Consider the following 25,207-nt stretch of genomic DNA (forward strand, 5'->3'; position numbering starts at 1 on the left):
TCCCCCATAAAGTACAGGTCCAGCCAGAAAACCTGCTCCTGCATGGGCTGTCCACGGGGTCACAGCTTCCTTCAGGGAACATCCACTTGCTCCGTTGTGGGGTCCTCCACAGACTGCAGGTGGATGTCTGCTCCACCATGGACCTGCATGGGCTGCAGGAGGACAACCTGACTCACCATGGTCTTCTCCATGGGCTGCAGAAGAACCTTTGCTCTGGTGCCTGGAGCACCTCCTCCTCATCCTTCTTCACAGACCCTGGTGTCTGCTGGGTTGTTTCTCTTGCATTTTCTCACTCCTCTCTTCCAGCTGCTGTTGTGCAGCAATTTTTACCGCTTAAATATGTTGTCAGGGAGGCACTACTGTTACTAATTTGATTAGATTTTGATTATTTGGTTTGATTAAAGGATAGCCATGCCTAATCAAACTAGATTAAAACAAGACAGAACTTTTAGGAGAAATTGGTCTCATGGGAATCATATGAGAGAGTGATTGTGTTTTACTTCAGTAGTCACAGAAACCACATGAAGTAAGCAAGTGGTACAAGTAACTAGGGTCTAGTATTATATTTAACTGGGAACCGTAAAGTCAAGAAGAATAAGTTATTATGTTCAAGCAACTACCGTGGAAAGAATAATACAATAATTAATCTAGAAACTATCACACAGTGGCCAGGGTCACAGTAACCAGTTATGTTGCTTGGAGATCCCCTTACCCATCCCATCCTTGTTTGAATATCAGGGACTACAATCAATAGGGTGACTATAGATGACCAATGATTTTTCTTAGAAATGAATATACATGAAGTTATATAACTCGAAAGATCATAAGAGGCCAATCAGTGTAAAGGTTAAATTTAAAGAGTAATTAAAGGCGAGCACTATATGCATTTTTAAGCTAAATAATTTATACAATAGAAATTGAACAAATAAAGCCTGCTGATTGTAAAGCAACTTAGGATACGTTCGGTGGAGTTATCCCCTGTATCCTCAGCGTTTTAATAAAGAAGTGTCTGCTGATGTGCATCACATTGGTGTCGATAAGTTCTTTTGACTTGTTTGGTGACACTACCAGTGTTGCTGTTTGGCTCAGCTTTGGCCAGCAATGAGTCCGTCCTCGAGCTGGCTGGCATTGGCTCAGTCAGACATGGGGACAGTTTCTGGCATCTTCTCACAGAAGCCACACATGCAGGCCCATCCCCACTACCAAAACTTTGTCACATAAACCAAATAGTAATTGGCGAGTGATCTCCTTGTCCTTATCTCAACCCACATTTCACTGCATTTTTTTCTCCCTGTCCTGTTGAGAAGGGGAAGTGAAAAAGTGGCTTGATAGGCACATGTTAGCCAGCCAAGGTCAACTCACCAGAACTGTCCAACATAAATTGACCTGAGATGACTCAACTGGTGGTCAGCTGTTAGTCTAGGCAGAGACCAATAACTATCTGAACATCTGTACAGTGATAGCACAGATGTACCTCAGATACATTTTGTTTCATCCTTTTTAAAAAAAAAAATCTAGATTAAAGGTACTACAGATACTTAGCCTTTTTATTGCAGTCAAAACTAGACAGCATGTACTGTAGTACAGCCTGTGTGGACTTTGTTGTTATTTCTTTCCCTCTTTCTCTCTCAGTTCCTTGCCACCAATGCTCATATAGTCTTTTATCTACCTAAATGTGTAGACAGGCACTTTTGCATAATACCATTGCCTTCATCTGCTGTTCAGGTATACCCTTAGAATGAATATAGGCCTTTCTTCCTTTGCAGAATGTTCTGTGTGTTTAAACACAGTATATTCATCCTATTCAAACACAATTTAACCTTTTAAGTATGTCTGAACACACCATAAGAGAACCAGTATTTATCTTCATGACACCCCAGGTTGTACCAGTTTAGATTTTCAATTTAATCTTCAATAGGGTGGGAAAAAGCTTTAAGAATATGATATCTAAAGATTGTTAGTAGAAAAAATGCAGAAATTGAAGTCTGATCCATCAGAGACATGGAAGCGTCCTCTTAATTTTCCTAAGTATAAAGCTGGGTAGGAATCTTAACATGTGAAAAATCCTATTTATAAACCCATTTATGTCTCTTATTTTAAAATAAATTACAAATTATAATGTACATATATAAAAACGTATAACATAATTATATAAACGTCCTGGTTTGAGCCAGGATGAAGCAAATTTTCCTTTTACTGATTTTTTTTCCTTCAGTAAGCTCTCTTTTAACTAGCAGCAAGTGTTCCAGCTAGTAGACTGATAACACTGGAATGTTTATGTTACTGCTGAGACTCCAAGGTCGCATCTTTGCCCTGCCAGCTCAGGCACTACCAGGACATTTATGACACTCCCCCCGTAGGAGGCTGAATTAGACAGACAGCAAAATTGGCCAGAGATACTCCATTCCATATATTTACATAAGCTCAGAGGAAGGATTACAGAAGACAACTTTCGTTCCTGTTTCTTCTTCCCTTCTCTTCCATCCACGGCCGGTGTCCAGGGAGGACTCCATCTCTCCATCACCGTCAACTCCTAGGCTGTGCATCTCTGACCCTCATAACTCTGCCCTCAGCTCCTGTCTGCTCTCGTAACTCTACACTCTCTCCAGCAGCAGCCTGGGACTTCTCGGGACTGTTCACAGCTCAGGGGAGTGCTGTGGGAACTGTTGGGGGTGGGGGCAGGCAATAGGGGTTTGCACATTCCTGAACACATTTGTACATATTTTCTTTTATCATTAGTGTTTAATAAAAGCTGTCTAGTTTAGTTTTCAGTCCAGAGAGTCTCTCTCTTCATTCTCTCTCTCCTTCCCTACCTGGGCAGGAGGGGGAGGGGATCAAGAGCATTGTTGTCTCTGGTTTAATTGCTAATCCTGAGTCAAACTGTGACAACAAATTATTTTAAATTATATGAATTATGAATTATTTTATTCTATAAAATGATAAAATATATAATTATATCAATTACAAAATGAAAAAAATTGAACCTTATTAAAAATTGCTTTTAAGGAAAGTACAATTCAATAACCAATCCCCAGAAATATAAAATTCAACCTCTTTGCATACAAACATTGCTTGATAAATAATGAAAAAAACCCCAACTAAACAAAAAAACCCCTACCATCCACACTATCTCAATTAATTATAAATACTTATTTTTTCTTCAAGTGTTTTACTCTGGGAAATTTTACTGTTATTCTTAAGTATGTAGATGCTCTGAAGTATGTGTGTTGCATACACAATACATTAATAGGAGTTAAATATTAAAGGCAGTCTTGCACATGTTAGATTTACTTCACTCTAGTCACATATTGCTTTGAACTAATTATCTCCAGTTTTAAGGAAAAAGTAAGAGTCACTGGATATGAGAATGGTTCAGTTTTTTCTGTTCTGTTTTAATTTTTAATTTGGATCAATTTTGAAACAAATTATTTTACCAAAAATTTCTGCAAATGGACTAAAATTAGTTAATAGTGTTGAGAAGCTAAGTCCTGCCCAGTAACCTCAAAATCACTGTACATGAGAAAACAGTTGGTTTTCCTCACTGTTCAGCAGCCAACACTTATGAAGAGAATCAATGAAAACAAATACTGACCAGAATTAATTTTAAGTACATGTATCCTCCATGCATACACAACTGTTTACAGCAAAAGATTCAGGCAAGCATTTTACCTTATGAATATGAAAGGTGAAACACACTCTACAACCACAAGGAACTTTATCTAGTACAGCTGAAAACAAGTTAAAATATTAGTAACAAATATGATATATAAGCACTTTACATACATTAAGGAATCAAAAGTTTCAAGGTATACAGAATGAATAGAATCATCAATATTTCTAGAGAAAGGGCAAACAAGTTTTCCTGTTTTATAGTTAAAGCCAGCAAATTAAGACTGTCAGTTGTAGATTGCCACAAAGGAGATCCATTCCTGTTCCAAGTACACAGTGATTTCTGAGTGAGGAGGGGGAAAAATAAGACACCTCCCTTTCTATGGGGAGGCAATCATATATCCTTCTTTGAGACTTGCTTGCCACTCATTGCTTTGTTCAAAAAGTATATATATAAAGCATATGACTACTAGCTACATATTAGTTTCTTCCCTGCTCTCTGCAGCTGAAGTTTTCAAAGGAGAAATGGTTCATTTAGTGTTTTCTCATTTCCAAGAGTATCTTTCTTCAAGAGACATTACTTTTTTCCTCTACATAGTGGGCAACATGTGACAACAAGAGCTACTGGTATTAAAAAATGCTTCAGACATTGTCAATATCTTTCTAGAGGCAGAATATTCCAGCTGTGAACAATACACTGAACACCTGGCCAGATTTTCCAGAAACTCAACATCTGCCTCTCATGCTGTTTTTTATAGGATCTAAGCATTTCAAAATTCATCTCTGGTTTCTCTACAAGCATAGATATTTCTAGATCTTCAGAAGCAATACAAATAGATAGCTCCGCTAACAATGCATTGTTTTTTTACTTTTTGAAAAAATGAAAAATTATTTTAATACAGCCTTGGGCATGAGTTGTACCTCCTTGCAAAATAGTCAGACATAAGGTTGAATCTTACCTGTCCTCTAAAACAGAAGCTAACTTTTCCACCTATTAATGTCAAAGCTGAAAAGTCCTCTGGACCATCTGTTTTAACTCCTTGTGCAATCATATCTTCTAAGAACTAAAACTCCTAGTTTCTATCACATGTAACATCTGTTGATCTGAAGAGCTTGAATCAAGTTCCATAACCAATGCAAATACTGGCTGAGCTTTCCTACTAATCCAGTATAGTTGTTAAGTAGGAAAAGTTAACACTGGGATTTAATGTAATCTTGTTTCTGTGAGAAGTGTTAAAGGAATGGGTTTTTTTCTGTATTTGTAAAGTTATGGATGAAGTCAGCAAATGTCTCTCCTGTAGTGACATAAAAAAGATGAACAAGATTTGATAGAAAAGAAACCTCTCTTTTCCGTTCCCTTAATTTCCCAGGACACCAGCAATTAGGGTACAACTTCACTGACAAATCAGTGAATTTTATTTCTTCCACTGGGAGCCTTAACACTTAATTCTGCTCCTATGTACAAAGTCCAATCAACTAATGCGGTATGTTAATCCTGTCCCTCAGAAACAAGGAATTTATCACACTATTCAATTCTCTTCATACAACTTAAGAAAAATGTTATCCTAGCTTTTTTGGAGAATAGTGGAAGGAGAAGACTTTCCAAAGCAGTAAACAACATGATCCATACAATCCCAAATACTTTTTTAATGGTTATGCAAAACAATATGCCTGAACTAAACTATGAAGTATATTCAAGTTTCATTTCACTAACTCATACAAAAAACTAAAGCAACAGTTTTCTTAAAATGTCTATATTATCAGTCTACAGCTTTTCCAATTACTACTTAATTATTCTGTATGCTGAAGGCTTCAGAGACAGTTCTAAAGTGCATTCCCCCTAGATGTAACATGTATAATGAAATAGCATTATAGATAAGTAGGTCTGAAAGAATCCTCAACATTATCATTTACTTTAAAAGGTTTTCTTGAACGAAGATTGATTATATCTAAGCCATATTTTCAAAGAATCAGAGAATCACAGAATTGTCAGAGATGGAAGGGACCTCTAGAGATTATCTAGTCCAACTCCCCCGCTAAAGCAGGATCAGCTAGAGCACATTACACAGGAGTGCATCCAGATGGGTTTTTAATGTCTCCTGACAAGGGAACGCCAAGGGATTTTCAGTCTTGTGTTTTCTGTTTACTATGTTTCTGTAGTTTCAAAAATTTTTTGAAGAAGTTGTCCTGGTTTGAGCCAGGATTAAGCCAATTTTCTTTCTAATGATTTTTTTTTTTTTTCAGTGAACACTCTTTTAAGTAGCATAGCAAGTTTTCCAGCTAGTGGACTGATAAAGCTGAGTTTTATAGATACTGCTGAGAGACCAAGGACACTTTGCTCCACTTGTTACATTTCCTGCTTCAGATACTTAAAGGAGAAGAAGAATCATATCTACAACCCTCCCACAGGGAGGAGTGGACTAGACACACAGCAAAATTGGCCAGAGATATTCCATACATATATATCTACGTAGGACTTGGTATAAAGGCGGGGATCACAGAAGTAAAGCCCCTTCCCTCTTCTTCCTCTTCCTTCTCTTCCATTTATGGTCAGTGTCCGGAGAGGACTTCATCTGTCCATCACTGTTGATCCCTAGGCCCGTGCATTCCTGACCCTCACAACTCTACCCTCAGCTCCTGTCTGTCTGCCACTATCTCCAGCAGCAGTCCAGGACATTTCAGAACTGCTCATAGCTCAAGAGAGTGCCGTGGGAGTTGCTGGGGGTGGGGGGAGGCAATAGGGTTTTGCATGTTCCTGAACATGTTTGTATATAATTGTACATCTTTTAACATTAGTGCTTAATTAAAGCTTTCTAGTTTAGTTTTCAATCCGGAGAGTCTCTCTCCTTCCCTACCTGGGTGGGAGGGGGAGGGGATCAAGAGCATTGTTATTAGTTTATTGCTGATCCTGAGTAAAACCATGACAACAATTTATTTGCGGTCAAACGTGTGGCTGTATCTTAAGCCCAGGTTATAAATTCTGACTAATTGGTGAATGCTGGTGAACCTCCTCTGCTGGGAGGATTCCCTGAGATAGCTATGGGCAATGCTTGTGCTGAATAGGTTGATGGGTTGAAAACTGAACAGACACTTTCTGATAGACCTTCTTTCCAATATGCAGTCAAACATGTGGTATACAGCCAGGATAATACTGCTCTGTGTGGCTGCTCTTGTTATTGTTTTATGGTTTATCAATTAGACTATAGCCAAAGCCATAATCTATCATGTGATAAGCTATTTAGTGATCACAGGAGTTTTGATACTGATCTATAGGGTAGCACTGTATAGTTAGGATTTTTATGTAGAACAGAAAAGTCTGTCTTGGTAATGGCAGGTTCAATTTTACCTCTGTTTTCTCTCAATCTGAATCTCCCAGCTTTTAATTTAAATAGCATTGGTTTACTTGGGATGCTTCTGCTGAATGTTTATTATGCACTGTGGATGCGTAGAGTGATCACAATCCATTACTCAACAGGCAAGGTTGTTGCCACCACTGCTGCTACTGCTAAGACTAAGGTCACTCCCACTCGATCCAAACAGGCAAAAGATAAAGTTAATCCTGTGACTAGGAGCAAAGCAAAGAAATAGCCACCCAAAACCACAAGAACACATGTAACAGTAGAGGACTCCTTTTAAAAAGTGATGTTAAAAGACATAATAAAAGGAGCAGACAATTCTAGGGCAGATGGAGGAGCAGACCCTTCTCAAAGAGATAGAGGAGCAGGCCCTTCTCAATCAGATGACAACGATGATCTAGTCCAACCTTTCTCTCTAAAGGAACTGTGCCTCATGAGAAAGAACTTTACCCACAGTGAAGGTGAGCCACTTCTTCCTTGGTTGCTCTGATGCTTTGATAGTGGTACCTGATACCCCAAGCAGTTGGGATCCCTGGCCAGAGATGCTGGTATTGATAGAGCACTTGGTAGTAAGACAGGAACTACCACCCTATGGAGCCGACTTCTTTCAGCTGTAAGGGAGAGATACCCCCATAAGGGTGACATCGACTGGCTCAGAAGCAGAACACCCACTCTTGAAAGAGCCATCACATCTTTGAAAGAATTTGCTGTGCGAGAGGTGATCTATGATAACCAAAGGATGACAAATCCTGATGAAGTCCTGTGCGACACATCCATGCTCCGGAGGTTTGCGCAGGCTGTACCAGCAGCACATGCCCATATATTCTCTTTCATGGGATGCTTTGATGACTACACTCCCTAGAGACAACTGGGCTCCTGTTGCAGCCATTAAGAGGAGACGTCCTGCTACAAGACAGCAGCAAGAGAGACAGGACCTGCTCTGACGCCACCTGTGGTCTCTCTTGCGTGATTATTATAAAGAGAACTTGAGAACCTGGGACAATAAACCCACTGCTAATCTCCAGATACATGTACAAGAGCTGCTAAATAGAACAAATGCAGGAGATGGTCCTTTCAGGATGAAGGCTGCTCCAGTTTCCATCAACTGGTCCTTCAATCAGGATGGTGCTTTAAGCTCAAATGCTCAACATCAGAGGTGCCCAGACTACAACCAGGATGAGAAGAGGGACAACCAAGTTTACTGGACTGTGTGGATTTGGTGGTCTGGCACATTAGAACCACAAAAGTATAAACCTTTGGTGGACACTGGTGCACAGCGCACCCTAATGCCATCTGTGGGGAATGGTCCATCTTCTCTCCCCCCACATAAGACTAAACAAAATGCCTTTCAAGCCAGGAAAGCAAGAGTGGCATCTTTTTACTGAATTAGCCGAGGACAAACTGGAACAGGCCCCTTGCTCTACCAGATAAGTCCACAACAAGAAAAGAGCATAAGGGTTATGATGACCGGCAGCAAAATGGACAATAGGTTAAAGACTGCCTCTGACAGAGTACGTACCTGGCCAATGCTAATTGGCTAATTTGAACAGTGATACCTAATTCAAACAGTGATCTCTGATTTATAAAAAGAGGGCAAGTTTTGCAGGCGCTGCCTTCTCTGCCGCCCGGGAGGAGACCCTGCTGCAGTACCAGAGGCCGCCTGGAACACCAGCACCGCTGCCCGGAGAAGCCGAGAGGGAAGGGGGGCTGCCCCGCAGCCGCTGCCCGGAGAAGCCATGGGGGGGTCGCCCGTACCCGCTCCGCGGGGAGCCAGCCTGCTCCCCGAGGGATCGCTGCTCGCCGGAGCCTGCCCGGCTTGAGCCTGCCTGAGCCTAACACTGAAGCCGGAGCCAAACCGAACCGGAGCCCGCAGCTGCCTGCCCGGTCCGCCTGCTGCTCTGCCCCGGAATTGGAGCCGCGTCCGCCTGCCTGCCTGCCTGCTGCTGGGGGGCCGCCCCTGCTACCGGGAAGCCGGCCCCCCCACGGACCTGCTACAGAGCCCTGCCAGCCGGAAAAGAAGCCGCATCCCAGGAGCCACACGCTAAGGGAGGGTAAACACACACACACACACTTCCTAACTTTCCTGCCGGGCTCAACTCCTACCCTTTTACTCCATTGATTCCACACCTCTCCCTCGGAGAGCCCTAACATGGCTCCCCATATTGGACATTTTTAAGTCTCAGCTTGATAGGGTGCTGAGCCATCTCATATAAATGACAGTATTACCTGGAAAGGTTGGACCAGAAGATCCTTGAGGTCCCTTCCAACCTGGCATTCCATGATTCCATGATTCTATGATAAGAAGGACAAGGAGCTGTTGGAGCAAGTCCAGAGGAGGGCCACAAAGATGATCAGAGGGCTGGAGCACCTCTCCTATGAGGACATGCTGAGAGAGTTGGGGTTGTTCAGCCTGGAGAAGAGAAGGCTCCGGGAAGACGTTATAGCAGCCTTCCAGTACCTGAACGGGACCTACTGGGGAGGGACTTTTTACAAGGGCTTGTAAAGAGAGGACAAGGGGTAATGGTTTTAAACTGGAAGAGGGTAGATTTAGGTTAGACAGTAGGAAGAAATTCTTTACTGTGTGGGTAGTAAGGCACTGGAACAGGTTGCCCAGGGAGGTTGTGGATGCCCCCTCCCTGGAAGTGTTCAAGGCCAGGCTGAAATGGGGCTCTGAGCAACCTGGTCTAGTGGGAGGTGTCCCTGCCCATGGCAGGGGAGCTGGAACTAGATGATCTTTAAAGTCCCAACTCAAACCATTCTATGATTTTAGGAGAGCTCCACAATAATCTTTCAAGTTGCAGCTTTATTTATGTATTACAGAATCACAGAACAGTCATGATTGGAAAAGACCTCTGAGATCACCAAGTCCAACAAAAAAAAAACACACAAAAAAAACAAACAAAAAACAAACAAACAAACAAACCCACAACAAACAAACAAAAAACAACCCAAACCACAAAACTACAAAACCACACCCCAAAAAAACCCCACAACACGCAACCTACAATCTCAGCCACTAGAGCATGCCGTGAAGTTCCTCATCGACACATGTCTTGAATACCTCCAAGGATGGTGACTCCACCACCTCCCTGGGCAGGCTGAACATCATTCACCTGGACCTGTGCAAAGCTTTCGACACTGTCCTGCACAACATCCTGGTATTGAAACTGGAATGATATGGATTCAATGAATGGACCACTCGTTGGGTAAGGAACTGGCTGGATGGTTGCACACTGTTTACAATAAACAGCTCAATGTCCAGATGGAAACCTGTGATGAGTGGAGTTCACCTAGGGTCGGTACTGGAACTGGTGCTATTTCATAAAATCACAGAATCATCCTGGTTAGGCAAGAACTTGAAGAACATCAAGTCCAACCATAACATAAATCCATCAACCATAACCTAAATCTACCTGTTCAGTGCTTAAATCATGTCTCTAAGCACTGTATCTATATTTCTTTTAAACACTTTCAGGGATGGTGATTCCACCACCTCCCTGGGAAGCCTGTTCCAGTGTTCAACCACTCTTTCAGTAAAGAAATTCTTTCTAATATCCAGTCTAAACCTCCCCTGGTGCAGCTTCAGGCCATTTCCTCTCGTCCTGTCATTATTCACTTGAGGAAAGAGGCCAACTCTCACCTCCCTACAACCTCCTTTCAGGCAGTTGTAGAGGGCAATGAAGTCTCCCTTCAGCTTCCTCCTCTCCAAACTAAACATCCCTAGTTCCCTCAGCTGCTCCTTGTATGACTTGTTCTTTAGGCCTTTCACCAACTTGGTAGCTCTTCCCTGGAAACGCTCCAGCATCTCAATGTCCTTCCTGTAGTGAGGGGCCCAGAACTGAACACAGTACTCGAGGTGCGGCCTCACCAGTGCTGAGTACAAGGGCACGATCACCTCCCTACTCCTGCTGGCCACACTATTCCTGATGCAGGCCAGGATGCTGTTGGCCTTCTTGGCCACCTGGGTACATTGCTAGCTCATGTTAAACTGGCTGTCCACCAGCACCCCCAGGTCCCTCTCTGCTGGGCAGCTCTCCAGCCACTCCTCCCCAAGCCTGTAGCATTGCCTGGGGTTTTTGTGACCGAAATGCAGGACACGGCACTTGGCCTTATTGATCCTTATGCAATTTGCCTTGGCCCATCAATCCAGCCTGTCCAGGTCTCTCTATAGATCTCTCCTACCCTCTAGCAGATCGACACTCCCACCCAATTTGGTGTCGTCTGCAAACTTACTGAGGGTTCACTCAATCCCCTCACCCAGGATCATTGATAAAGATGTTCAATAAGCCTGGCCCCAAAACTGAGCCCTGAGGGACACCACTGGTGACCGGCCACCAAATAGATTTAACCCCATTTACCACCACTCTCTGGGCTCAGCCAGCCAGCCAGTTTTTTACCCAGTGAAGAGTACACTTGTCTATGCCATGATTCGCCAGCTTCTCCAGGAGAATGCTGTGGGAGATGGTGTCAGAGGCTTTACCAGTGTCCAGGTAGACAATGTCCACAGCCTTCTCCTCATCCAAGAGGCAGGTCACATGGTCATAGAAAGAGATCAGGTTGGTCAAGCAAGACCTCCCTTTCATAAACCCATGCTAGCTGGCCCTGATCCCCTGACTGCCCTGCACTTGACGTGAGAGCTCACTCAAGATGAGCCTCTCCATGATCTTTCCTGGTACCGAAGTCAGGCTGACTGGCCCGTAGTTCCCCAGATCCTTCTTCTGGCCCTTCTTGTAGATGGGCATTAGCCACCCTCCAGTCATCCAGGACCTCCCCTGTTGACCAGGATTGTTTATAAATGATGAAGAGAGGCTTAGCGAGCTCCTCTGCCAGCTCCCTCAGTACTCTTGGGTGAATCTCATCTGGCCCCATAGACTTATGCGTGTCCAGGTGCAGAAGTAGATCATTAACTACTACCTCCTGGATTATGGGAAGGTTGTTCTGCTTTCTGTCCTTATCTTCCAGCTCAGGAGGCTGAACACCCTGGGGAGAGCTGGTCTGAGTATTAATGATGGAGGCAAAGAAGACATTAAGTATCTCAGCCTTTTCCTCATCCTTGGTTGCAATGTTCCCTGGTTCTCTTTTTATTGCTGATGAATTTCTAAGAACTTTTTTTTTGTCCCTTATGTCAGTGGCCAAGCTGAGCTCCAGCTGGGCTTTTGCCTTCCTCATTTTTTCTCTGTATGACCTAACAAGATCTCTGTACTCCTCTTGAGTTGCCTGTCCCTTCTTCCAAAGGTGGTAAACCCTTTTTTTCCTAAGTAAGTCCCCTCAAAAGCTCCCTGCTCAGCCAGGCCAGCCATCTTCCCTGCCCTTTAGTCTTGAAACATGTGGGGACAGCCTGCTCCCAGGCCTTTAAGATTTCCTTCTTGAAGAGCGTCCAGCCTTCCTGGACCCCTTTACCCTTTAGGACTGTCTCCCAAGGGAGTCTCTCAACCGGTGTCCTGAACAGGCCAAAGTCCACCCTCCAGAAGTCCAAGGTGGAGGTTTTGCTAACCCCCCCCCTTACATCACTAAGAATTGAAAACTTCACCATTTCGTGATCACTAAGCCCAAGATGGCCTCCAAGCACCATATCTCCCACTAGTCCTTCTCTGTTTGTGAGCAGGAGGTCCAGCGAGGCACCTCCCCTGGTAGGCTCACTTACCAGTTGTGTCAGGAAGTTATATTCCACACGCTCGAGGAACCTCCTAGCCTGCCTGCTCTCTGCAGTGTTATATTTCCAGCAGATGTCCAGTAGGTTGAAGTCCCCAACCAGAACAAGGGCTGGCAATTCCGAGATAGAATATTTCGTCTGCCTCCTTGTCCTGGCTGGGTGGTCTATAACAGACTCCCAGGACAATAGCTCACTTATTCGCCTTCCCCTTCATCCTTATCCATAGACGCTCAACTTTGTCATCACTGTAGTCAAGCTCTATACAATGAAAACACTCCCTAACACATAGAGCCACATCTCCGCCTCTCCTTCCCTGCCTATCCCTTCGGAAGAGCTTATATCCATTCATTGCAGCATTCCAGTCATGACAGTCGTCCCACCATGTTTCTGTGCTGGCAACTACGTTGTAGCTGTCCTGCTGCACAATGGCTTCCAGCTCATCCTGTTTGTTGCCCAACAAGAGAGATAAGTCACTACAGCTAGGGCAACACAAAATAACTTTTATAATTTTGTGCTAGATACAACCAACAAAACACTTATTTGAATTTTAGGATCTTGCACAGTGTACCGACTCAGCCACACCTGGATATACCCACATACACTAAAGCTGAGGGACCTTCACAGTAACACGGGAAATGCAGATGCACAAAAAATCCCAAACTAATTCCTTCCCTTCCCCAAGAAAACGAGCAAACCAGAGGCCAGCTAATTTTTCCATTTGTGGAATGGCAAAAAACTAGAAGATGAAAGACAGAAAGGGGATGGATAACTTTGCTTTCAGCAGAAGAAAGGTGTGCTTTTATGTTTTCTCTGGCTTTCATCCTTTGCTTTTCATATAAAATTCAGGAAGAATTTATTAGGAATTGTCCTGGTTTGAGCCAGGATGAAGCAAATTTCCCTTTTTACTGATTTTTTTTTTCTTCAGTGAGCTTTCTTTTAATGAGCAACATTCTGTTCTAGCTAGGCTGATAAGACATTGGAATGTTTTTCTAACTGCTGGGGCTTCAAGGTCGTACCTTCACTCTACCGGCTCAGGCACTACGGGGAGATCTATGACCCCCCCGTAGGAGGCTGAGTTAGACAGACAGCAAAATTGGCCAGAGATATTCCATTCCATATATCTTTGTAAGCTCAGAGGAAGGTAAGAGATCACAGAAGACAACTTCCTTCCTTCTTCTTCTTCCCTTCTCTTCCATCCATGGCTGACGTCCGGGGAGGACTCTGTCCATCCAGCACCGTCGACCCTTAGGCTTGAGCTTTCCTGACCCTCATCACTCTCCGCTTTCTCCAGCAGCAGATCTGGGATTTCTCGGAACTGTTCCCAGCTCAGGGAAGTGTGGTGGGAGTTGCTGGGGGTGAGGGGAGGCGAGAGGCTCTTGCACATACCTGAACAAATCTGTATATAATTGTATATATTTTCTTATATCATTAGTGTTTAATTAAAGCTGTGTAGTTTAGTTTTCAATCCAGCCAAGTCTCTCTCTTTTTCTCTCTCTCCTTCCCTATCTGGGTGGGGGGGGGAGGGGATCGAGAGCATTGTTGTCGGACCTGAGTCAAACGGTGACAATAATGTATTGGCGCCCAACGTGGGGCTGGATTTTAAGCCCAGATTACACATTTTCATAAATTGGAAGTGTTCAAAATTCCATCTCTGATTGGGAGGATTCCCTCAGATAGCAATGGGTAATAATTCTGCTGAATTTCCTGATGGATTGAAAACTGAACAGACACTTGCTGCAATTAATCTACTGGATCTTTTTCCAAACCTGCAATGGTACATGTGGTGTGCAGCTGAGAGCATTCTGCACTTTGTAGCTACTCTTGTGATTGTTTTATGGTTTATTCACAGAACTGTAGCCATAATCAACTGTATGATTACCGGCCTAGTGATCCTAGGGATTATGATACTGTTCTTTATGTGTACAGTTACAGTACAAGTCCTAGTGGTACAGCTCCAAAAGTGACTGGAACGGTTCATGTTGATAACACCAGTACCTGGTTCAACTTTACCTCTCCATTCTCTTTTGAGCTGAATCTCCCAGCTCTTGATGTGAATAGCATTGTTGCAGTGGGGATGCTTCTGCTGAATGTTTATAATGTATTGTGGATGCGTAGGGCAAGATGCTGTTCTACTCACTGCCACTCCCCCACAGGCAATGCTGCTGCCACTGCTGCTGCCAACTCCACTGCTCCTGATACCACCACTCGTACTGCTACATAAACAACTGCTGCTACAAAACCAACTGCTTCTACAAAGATAAAGTCCACTCCCTTTCGAAGCTGGCTAGTTCATCCTGTGACCAGGAGCAAGGCAAAGGCAAAACGCTCCTCCCTGAGACATCCAGAGCTTCTTATAAGAACAGAGGCTGAAACTGAGGAAGCAGAGGACTCTAAATCAGTTGATGGAGCAGGTACCTCTCAAACAGATAAAAAATCAGACCACGCTCAAGCAGATAGAAAAGCAGGCCCTCCTCAATCAGATGACGACGATGACCTTGTCCAGCCTTTCTCTATGAAAGAACTGCACCTCATGAGAAAGGACTTCACCTGCACTGATGGTGAGGGAATTCTTCCATGGTTGCTCTGATGCTTTGATAGTGGTGCTGAAACCTACAATGTGGATGAGAGAGAAGCCAAGCAGTTGGGATCCCTGGCCAGAGATGCTGGTATTGACAGAGCACTTAGTAGTAAGAGGGGAACTACCACCCTGTGGGACCGATTTCTTTCAGCTGTGAGAGAGAGATACCCCCACAAGGGTGACATCGAATGGCACCGGAGAAGAACACCCACTCTTGAGAAAGCCATCACATACTTGAGAGAGATAGCTGTTCGAGAGGTGATCTATGATAACAATGCACTTAAAAATCCTGATGATGTTCTGTGCGACACACAAATGTTCCGGAGGTTTGCTCAGGCTGTACCAGCAGCACATGCCCATATATTCTCCTTCATGGGATGCTCTGAGGATTATGCAAAACCAACTGTGCGTGAGGTGGCTTTCAAAGCACGACAGTATGGAGACATAATCTCTGATTCCCTTCAGTTCCACACCTCAGCCATTGAAAAAATGACTGACAGAAAGAATAAAATGCCAAATAGATGGGGAGGTAAACTCCAGATTCTTCCTAGAGACAACTGGTCATGTGTTGCAGACATTAAGAAGAGATGTCCTGCTACGAGACAACAGCAAGAGAGACGGGACCCACTGAGACGCCACCTGTGGTCTCTCATGAAAAATTATTTTAAAGAGGACATGAGAGTCTGGGACAAGAAACCCACTGATGTTCTCCAGATACACGTGCAAGAGCTACTAAACAGAACAAAGCCAGGAGATGGTTCTTCCAAGACGAAGGCTGCACCAGTCAACAACCAGGATGGTTCATCGAGCTCTAACGCTCAACCTTAGATATGCCCTGCCTCCAGCCAGGAGGAGGAGAGGGACAATCGAATTTACTGGACTGTGTGGATTCGGTGGCCTGGCACATCAGAACCACAAAGATACAAAGCTTTGGTAGACACTGGTGCACAGTGCACACTAATGCCATCAAATCATAAAGGGACAGACTCCGTCACTATTTCTGGAGTGACAGGAGGTTCTCAACAACTGACTGTTGTGGAGGCTGATGTGAGCCTCACTGGCAAGGAGTGGCAAATGCACCCTGTAGTGACTGGCCCAGATGCTCCGTGCATCCTTGGCATAGACTATCTCAGGAAAGGATACTTCCGTGACCCGAAAGGGTACCGGTGGGCCTTTCGTATAGCAGCTGTAGAGAATTAGGACACTGAACAGCTGCGTACTTTGCCTGGCCTTTCAGATGACCCTTCTGTAGTGGGGTTCCTGAAGGTCGAAGATCAACAGGTGACAACTGCCACTTCAACAGTGCACAGACGACAATATCGCACCAACAGAGACTCTATGATCGCCATCCATAAGCTGATCCGGAAACTGGAAAGCCAAGGAGTGATCAGCAGGACTCACTCACCCTTCAACAGTCCTATCTGGCCAGTGTGAAAGCCTGATGGTGAGTGGAGGCTGACAGTGGACTATCGTGGTCTCAATGAGGTGACACCACCACTTAGTGCTGCTGTGCCAGACACGCTAGAGCTTCAGTACGAGCTGGAGTCAAAAGCAGCCAGGTAGTCTGCCACTATTGACATTGCTCATGCCTTTTTCTCTATTCCTATAGCACCAGAGTGCAGGCCACAGTTTGCTTTCACCTGGAGGGGAGTCCAGTACAGCGGGAATCGACTGCCCCACGGGTGGAAGCACAGCTCAACCATTTGCCATGGACTGATCCACCCTGCACTGGAGAAGGGTGGAGCTCCAGAACACCAGCAGTACATCGATGACATCATTGTGTGGGCTGACATGCCAGAAGAAGTTTTTGAGAAAGGTAAAAAGATCATCCAAATTCTTCTGGATGCTGGTTTTGCTGTAAAAAGAATCAAGGTCAAGGGACCTTGACAAGAGATCCAGTTCCTGGGAATCAAGTGGCAAGATGGACGTTGCCAGTTCCCAATGGATGTGATAAACAAAATAACAGCTATGGCCCCACCAATTAACAAAAAGGACACTCAAACCTTTTTAGGGACTGTTGGTTTCTGGAGAATACATATTTCTGGTCACAGTCAAATTGTGAAACCTCTCTATGAGGTGACCTGAAAGAAGAGTGACTTCAGATGGGGCCCTGACCAACAGAAAGCGTTTGAGCAGATCAAAAAGGAGATTGTGCAGGCAATGGGCCTTGGACCAGTTCGAACAGGGCCAGACATCAAGAATGTGCTCTACACTGCAGCCGGACACAGCAGTCCTAACTAGAGCCTCTGGCAGAAAGCACCAGGGGAAACTCGAGGTAGACCCTTGGGATTCTGGAGCTGGAGCTACAGAGGTTCAGAGGCAAACTACACAACAACTGAGAAGGAGATACTTGCAGCATATGAAGGAGTTAGAGCTGCTTCAGAAGTGATTGGCACTGAAGCACAGCTCCTCCTGGCGCCCAGATTACCAGTGCTGAGATTCATGTTCCAGAATAACCTCTCTCCTATCCATCATGCCACCGATGTGACTTGGAGTAAATGGCCTGCTTTAATCACCCAGAGAGCTCGAATAGGAAGGCCTAATCGTCCAGGTATTGTGGAAGCAATTACAAACTGGCCAGAAGGCACACACTTTGGAATGCCACAAGAAGTGGTGAGACGGGCTCAAGAAGCTCCACCGTATGATCATCTACCAGAGACTGAGAAACAATTTGCTCTTTTCACCGATGGCTCCTGTCGTCTTGAAGGGAACCGCTGGAATTGGAAAGCTGCCGTGTGGAGTCCTACACGACTGGTTGCTCAAGCAGCTGAAGGAGAAGGTGAATCAAGTCAATTTGCAGAGGTAAAAGCCATCCAGCTGGCTTTGGACATTGCTGAGCAAGAGGGGTGGCCGAGACTCTGTCTCTACACTGACTCGTGGATGGCAGCAAATGCCTTGTGGGGTTGGCTAAAGCAGCGGCAGCAGAACAACTGGCAGCGAAAAGGTAAACCTATTTGGGTTTCTGACCTGTGGAAGGACATTGCAGCTCGGATAGAGAAACTGGAGGTAAAAGTTAGTCATGTGGATGCACACGTGCCTCTGAGTCGAGCCACTGAGGAACACTGAAACAACCAACGAGCAGATGAGGCTGCTCAAGTGTTCCAAATAGACTTAGACTGGGAACACAAGGGTGAGCTCTTTCTGGCTCGGTGGGCCCATGACACTTCAGGTCATCAGGGCAGAGATGCAACATACAAATGGGCTTGTGACCGAGGGGTGGACTTAACCATGGACACTATTGCACAGGTTATCCACGACTGTGAGACATGCGCTGCAATTAAGCAGGCTAAACGGTTGAAACCTTTGTGGTATGAGGGGAAGTGGTCAAAGTACAGGTATGGAGAGGCCTGGCAAATTGACTACATCACACTGCCTCAGAGCCGCCAGGGTAAATGCTATGTGCTTACAGTGGTGGAAACAAGTATAGAATGGTTGGAAACATATCCTGTGCCTCATGCCACAGCCAGGAATACTATCCTGGGCCTTGAGAAGCAAATCTTGTGGAGACATGGTACTCCAGAGAGAATTGAGTCAGACAATGGGACTCATTTCAAAAACAGTCTTGTCACTGACTGGGCTAAAGAGCATGGTATTGAGTGGATCTACCATATCCCATGCCGGCGGTGAGGAAAGCGAGCAGTCCAGAATCAATGTGATTGATAAAGCAAGCTTCGATTCATTGAATACACAGTGTTACTTTTATACCCTTTTCCGAACCTACATGTAGTGAATTCATTGGATAGTAACTACTTGTAGTGAATTCATTGGATAGTAACTACTTGTAGTGATTTCACTGGACGGCAACTACTTGCAGTGATTTTACTGGATAGTAACACACATCTGAGTTCCAGGGTTCTTCCTTGTTTTCTATTATTCTACTTCTCTACCTTGTCCTTGAGTTAGTTTAAGCTAACAGAGAGATTGTTTATACTTATGTTAGGCTAAAAAAAGAGATTGCTTGTACAGCTGCTATTTGTGTTACACTCTCAAGGCCTCTCGAGGAGATAGCAAGGGCCCATGGCCCTGCTGCTCAAGCCATTCTTCAACAATCCCATACTATGCACAGGCCTCAGGGAAAGTTGAGAGTTACAATGGTTTGTTGAAGGCTACCATGAAGGCAACAGGTGGTGGAACTTTCAAAAACTGGGACAAAATTTTGGCAAAGGCCACCTGGTTAGTTAATACCAGGGGATCCATCAATCGGGCTGGTCCTGCTCAGTCAGACCTTTTACACACTGCAGATGGGGATAAAGTCCCTGTGGTATGTCAAAGGAACCTGCTAGGTAAAAGTGTTTGGGTCTATCCTGCTTCAGGCAAAGGTAAACCTGTCCGGAGTGTTGCTTTTGCTCAGGGACCCGGACATACTTGGTGTGTGATGATGGAGGATGGTGAAGTACAATAGGTACCTCAAGGTAATCTGACTCTGGGGGAGAATCCTTAATTTGACAGCTGGTAAAGTACAGAGCTTATATGTAATATATGGTATGGAATAAGGGGTGGAATGTCCTGGTTTGAGCCAGGATGAAGCCACTTTTCCTTTTACTGATTTTTTTTTCCTTCATTAAGCTTTCTATTAACTAGTAGCAGAGTGTTCCAACTAAAACTGATAACACTGGAATGTTTATGTTAATGCCAAGATTCCAAGATCACATCTTTGCTCTGCCAGCTCAGACACCCCTGTAGGGGAGGTTGGACTAGACGAACAGCAAAATTGGCCAGAGATATTCCATTCCATATATCTATGCAAGCTCAGAGGAAGGTCGGAGATCACAGAAGACAACTTCCTTCCTTCTTTCTTCTTTCCTTCTCTTCCATCCATGGCTGGCGTCCAGGGAGGACTCCGTCCATCCAGCACCGTCGACCCTTAGGCTCGAGCTTTCCTGACCCTCATCACTCTCCACTTTCTCCAGCAGCAGCTCCGGGATTCCTCAGGACTGTTCCAGCTCAGGGGAGTGTGATGGGAGTTGCTGGGGGTGGGGGGAGGCGAGAGGCTCTTGCACATACCTGAACATATCTGTATATAATTGTATCTATTTTCTTATATCATTAGTGTTTAATTAAAGCTGTGTAGTTTAGTTTTCAATCCAGCCAAGTCTCTTTTTCTCTCTCTCCTTCCCTTCCTGGGTGGGAGGGGGAGGGGATCGAGAGCATTGTTGTCAGACCTGAGTCAAACGGTGACAGGAATGTTATAATTTATGGATATATAATACAGACCAGTACTGTTGTGTAGGAATTAGGTCGTCTCTGTCCAGAGGTTTTCCAAGTTCTTCATCTTGCCTTGATGAACAGATAGAGGTACCTGCAAAAAGGATGACAATCTTGGCTGGTCCAATTCAATAATTCACAAATTATGACTTCTCCCATTGTGCCAGGCTTTGAATAAACTGGAAATACTTTTGCAACATCTGATCAGTCTTCTTCATTCTATTTAATTGTATGCTGTTCTGTATGTCCCTGCAATTCTTTAGAGAAAGAAAAGACCATGGAAGTCCTATAACCTGCTACTGCAGAGACTATACCAGCTGTTACGGAGTTTAAACACTAAACCTGAAGACATGTGGGCTAATTATAAGATAAATGACAGTGATAACACTACATGTTCACTAAACCAGACAAGCTATCAATATGTCAACTGATGGTTACAATTACCTATAAGCATAGGATTCTCTCAAAAGGAAAAAAAAGCTGGATATCAGCACACAGAGGCAAAAATTAGCAGCACTGATACAATACTGAAGAGATGAAAACGGTACCAAAGCCTGAAAAGTTTGAGGTAATAGGGATGGGAGTGGGAAATTATACATGCGTATCATATTCACAAAGTGATGAGAGGGGGGAAAAAAAAGCTCATTTTAATTATAGGTTTCAAATTAGTCTCATGCTAAATAAAATTAGCTTTCTGAAATTCCCTCTGGGTTTCAGGGGGGGAAAGTTATATGCTTGCAATTTAAAAAAAAAATAATAAAAAAAAAAACACAGAAAAGTTCTCCAAGATAACGTATTCCAAAAAGCCTTGCAGTTTTGGTCTGGTTTGGAAAGGTCATCAACACTAAAGCTAGCTATTAAACCTCAGTCAAAAATTAAACTATTTAAAATGTAATAGTTTATTTTATCTGCTTCCTACATTAATCACAGAATGTTAGGGGTTGGAAGGAACCTCGAAAGATTATCGAGTCCAAGCCCCCTGCCAAAGCAGGACCACCACAGAATCTAGGGCAGGTCACACAGAAACACATCTGTGATCATTACCAGTGGTCACTCGCAGAGGCGAACAGCTCCGGTGCAGGCACGTTCGCATCGGGGGTAGAAAATCAGCCCTTTTTAGGGCCTTTTTCTGAGCTCTCTGGAGCCAGGAACAAGCCCGGACAGTGCCGGGGCCAGGGCGGCTCGTCAGAGGGCTGCGGCAGCAGCATGGGCAGAGCTCACCCCACTTTCACAAAAGCACCCCCGGAGAGCGTGAGCGACCAGTGTGTGGCACGTCAGTTTGCTCGGGCAGTTCGCGTGCGAAGGTCGAGCAGGGAAGGAGCAGGAGGCAGAATGGTGGTGACTAGGACGAAGGGCCAGGGCTCCAGCACCTGCCGGGGGATCTTCACTCTCCACCCCGAGAGTGGCCAGTGTGTCCACCCAAACGGAGCTCCTGGGGTGTGATGCTGCTGTGCAAACTCCAGGCTGTGGAAGCTGCCTGGACCATTCTCTTGTACCTGAGGTGAGGGGGAAGCCTGCCTGTAAAAGCTGTGAGCAGGTAAATGACCTCCTGCAAGCAGATAGCTGTGCTGCAGGGCACAGTGAGGAGGCTGTGGAGTGTTAGAAATGAAATGTAGTGTTGTTTTTGCATTCTAGTGTTAGAAACAGAGTGTCGGGTTTGGTTTTCTTATATATATATCCGAGTATTAGGAATATAAGTTTGTTTGAGATAAGTGAGATACCTGCACATTCCAAGGACACCAGGAGTGGTTTACGGTCCAAGAAACTGAGGGACTTAATTGGGCTCCATCTGGGGAAGAAGGATTTATGGCCCAAGATAAGACCGAACAAAGCCACTTCGATCTTGCTCCTAGGGGCAGGATGACACCAGTAGGTCTAGATCATTTCGTTAATTGGGAAGACAGCCAAGGGGGCAAGAAAGGTCAAAATTTTACCTTAAAAGGTAAAAAGTAACCTGCTAGAATGGAATGTGTAAACAGGGGCAGGAAACTTACAGGATAATTTGAAGCGTCGGATAGGCTGTAAACCCTGGAGTACCCAGCCAGTGGGGAAACAGGGGAGGGAACTTTGCGTCAGGAATAGGGAATATAAACCGTTATTCACCTTACTATGGATGTGCCTACTTGTTTAGGTCACCCATTCTTGCAAGAATGTAAATAAACTGTGCTTCATTGAAGAATCTGTGTGAGCCTGTTCATTGGCACGACAAACGTTTCTGGCAGGAGTATCAGGGAGGCAGAGGCAGAGCTGGATAATGCAATCCTGTGATCTCACTGCCAAGGACACGCAGTCTGTGCCCAGTTGGCCAAATACTCCCTCAGCAGCACACATGGATAGGAGGGGAGACACTGAGGAGGGGCAGTGGAACAACTAAAGGAACAAGCAAGAGGAAGGGGCCTCCCTCAAAGCCTGAGGTGCCTTTGAAGAACCAGTTCACACCTCTCCAAACAACAGACAAGGAAAATAAGCACCCTACACCAGTGCTGGAACAGAATAAGGTGGCTCCATCTGCTCCAAGTATAACAACCAGTGCAACCAAGAAAAAGCGACAGGTGATAGAGATGGGTGATTCTCTTCTCAGAGGCACCCATTTGCAGATCAGACGAGCTCTCTAGACAGGTCTGCTGTCTACCAGGGATGTCACTGAGAGGCTTCCTAGACTCATTCATCCGTCTGACTATTACTCACTCTTGGTGTTTCATGTGGGGACCATAGATGCAGCCACCAGTAGTGTTAAGAATATTAAAAAGGATTACAGGGCCCTGGGAGCAGCTGTTAAGAACTCTGGAGCACAGGTGGCATTTTCATCAATCCTACCAGTCAAAGGCCAGGGGATAGATAGATCCAGCAGATCAACAGCTGGCTACGCAACTGGTGCTATAGCCAGGGGTTTGGCTACCTGGATCATGGGACCAGCTTTGAAAAACCTGGTCTGCTGGGGGCTAATGGGGTCCACCTGTCAGAAAAGGGAAAGAGCATCTTTGGCTGTAGGCTAGCCAAGCTGGTGAAGAGGGTTTTAAACTGATACGGCTGGGGGGAGGGAACCTACATTCATCCCATACTTATCAATTTAAAGGTGATGCCGGCATGCGTAATAGATGCCCAGAGCCTAAGGAAGGGGTTCAGGTCAGCAGGAGAGCACCTGGAGTGTGGCATAATGAAATCCCAGCCCCTCCAGCTCATCAGGTAACTTGACTGGAGGCCCAGCGTGGGGAACAGTCCATCTTCTCTCCCCCCACATAAGACTAAACACAATGCCTTTCAAGCCAGCAAAGCCAGAGTGGCATCTTTTTACTGATTTAGCCAAGGACAGAATGGAACAAGCCTCTTGCTCTACCAGATAACTCCACAGCAAGAAAAACAGCATAAGGGTTACGATAACTGGCAGAAAAATGGACAATAGGTTAAAGACTGCCTCTGTCAGAGTACGTACCTGGCCAGTGCTAATTGGCTAATTTGAACAGTGGTACTTTCTCGAACAGTGATTTCTGATCTATAAAAGAGGGCAAGATCTGCAGGCCGGTGCTCTCTGCCTGCCCAAGAGGAGACCCTGCTGCAGTACCAGAAGCCACCTGAAACCCCAGCCTCGCTGTCCAGAGGAGTGGAAAGGGGGGCCGCCTGTGCCTGCTCCGTGGGGATGCAAGCCTGCTCGCCGAGGCCTGCTCGCCCAGGCCTGCTCACTCCCGAGGGATTGCTGCCTGCCCAAGCCTAAACCAAACCGGACCAAATTAGGAGCTTGCCCAGCCTGCGCTTGCCACCCTGCCTCAGGACCAGAGCTGTGTTTGCCGCATCTGGGGCTGCTGGTAGGGGTCGCCCGGGTTACCGGGAAGCCAGCCCCCCCACGGATCTCCTGCCGAGCCCTGCCAGTCGCATCCTGGGAACCTCGGGCTACGGAAGGAGGGTAAACGCGCACTCACACACACACACTCTAACTTTCTTGCTGGGCTCAACTCCTACCCTTTCACTCCATTGATTTTACACCTCTCCCTCAAGTGTGCATTTAATAAGACTATAGTACCTTTGAATCCCTTTTCCGATATACACCTAGATAACCTCTCCTGAACCTTGATCCCTTAGTTTGTGTTGACCCTTAATAAACCAATTAATTTGTAAACTAAACATTGGTCTCGGTAACAATTTGTGAGCGTGGTGAGAGGGTATTCTAATCTACCCTCTAAGATACGGTCCCGCAGTGGCTGTTCCTCTGTGAGAGGCGAGCGCCACGTGTGACCCTCGGTCTCATTCACAAACCTCTCCACACTGGGGGGGGGAAGTCACAGAAGCATCCTGACAGCCAGTATCCCCGATACCGGCCCATGACACCCAGTTTAAATACCTCTATACAAATGCATGCAGCAAGGGGAATAAACAGGAGGAGTTAGAGATGAGGGTGAGACTGCAGGGCTATGATCTCATTGGCATCACTGAGACCTGGTGTGATGGCTCCTATGACTGGAGTGTCAGAATGGAGGGTTAAACTCTTTAGGAAGGGCAGGCAGGGGAGATGGGAGTGGGAGTGTTGCCCTCTGTCAAAGATCAGCTGGAGTGCATAGAGCTCTCCCTGGGAATGGACAAGGAGCCAAGAGAGAGCTTATGGGTTAAGATTAAAGAGAAGGCAGGCACAGGTGACATCACAGTGGGGGGTTGCTACAGGCCGCCTGAGCAGGACAGTATAGATGAGGCACTCTACTGATAGATAGGAGCAGTTTTGCATTCACAAGCCATGGTACTCATGGGAGACTTCAACCACCCCAACATCTGTTGGAAGAACAACTCTGCAAAACACAAACAATCCAGGAGGTTCCT

At 45.3% G+C, this 25,207-nt stretch overlaps 2 protein-coding genes across 8 annotated transcripts in view; one reads left to right on the forward strand and one right to left on the reverse strand.

The window, feature by feature from the left end:
• LOC127395183 (uncharacterized) overlaps nucleotides 1-25,207 on the forward strand; it is a 432,114-nt gene that overhangs the window by 93,382 nt on the left and 313,525 nt on the right. The window lies entirely within an intron of this gene.
• Nucleotides 1-25,207, reverse strand: part of LOC127395200 (spindlin-Z) — a 149,678-nt gene that overhangs the window by 86,874 nt on the left and 37,597 nt on the right. For 2 of the 7 annotated variants that reach the window (XM_051641781.1, XM_051641776.1), the window contains exon 2: nucleotides 20,411-20,495. The exons of the other annotated variants lie outside the window; for them this stretch is intronic. The gene's annotated coding sequence lies outside the window, so the exon portion shown is untranslated. The remainder of the gene's footprint in view (nucleotides 1-20,410; nucleotides 20,496-25,207) is intronic. 7 annotated transcript variants of the gene reach the window in all.

The sequence above is a fragment of the Apus apus genome, chromosome W, assembly GCF_020740795.1.
Source record: "Apus apus isolate bApuApu2 chromosome W, bApuApu2.pri.cur, whole genome shotgun sequence".
In the NCBI taxonomy this organism is placed as follows: Eukaryota; Metazoa; Chordata; class Aves; order Apodiformes; family Apodidae; genus Apus; species Apus apus.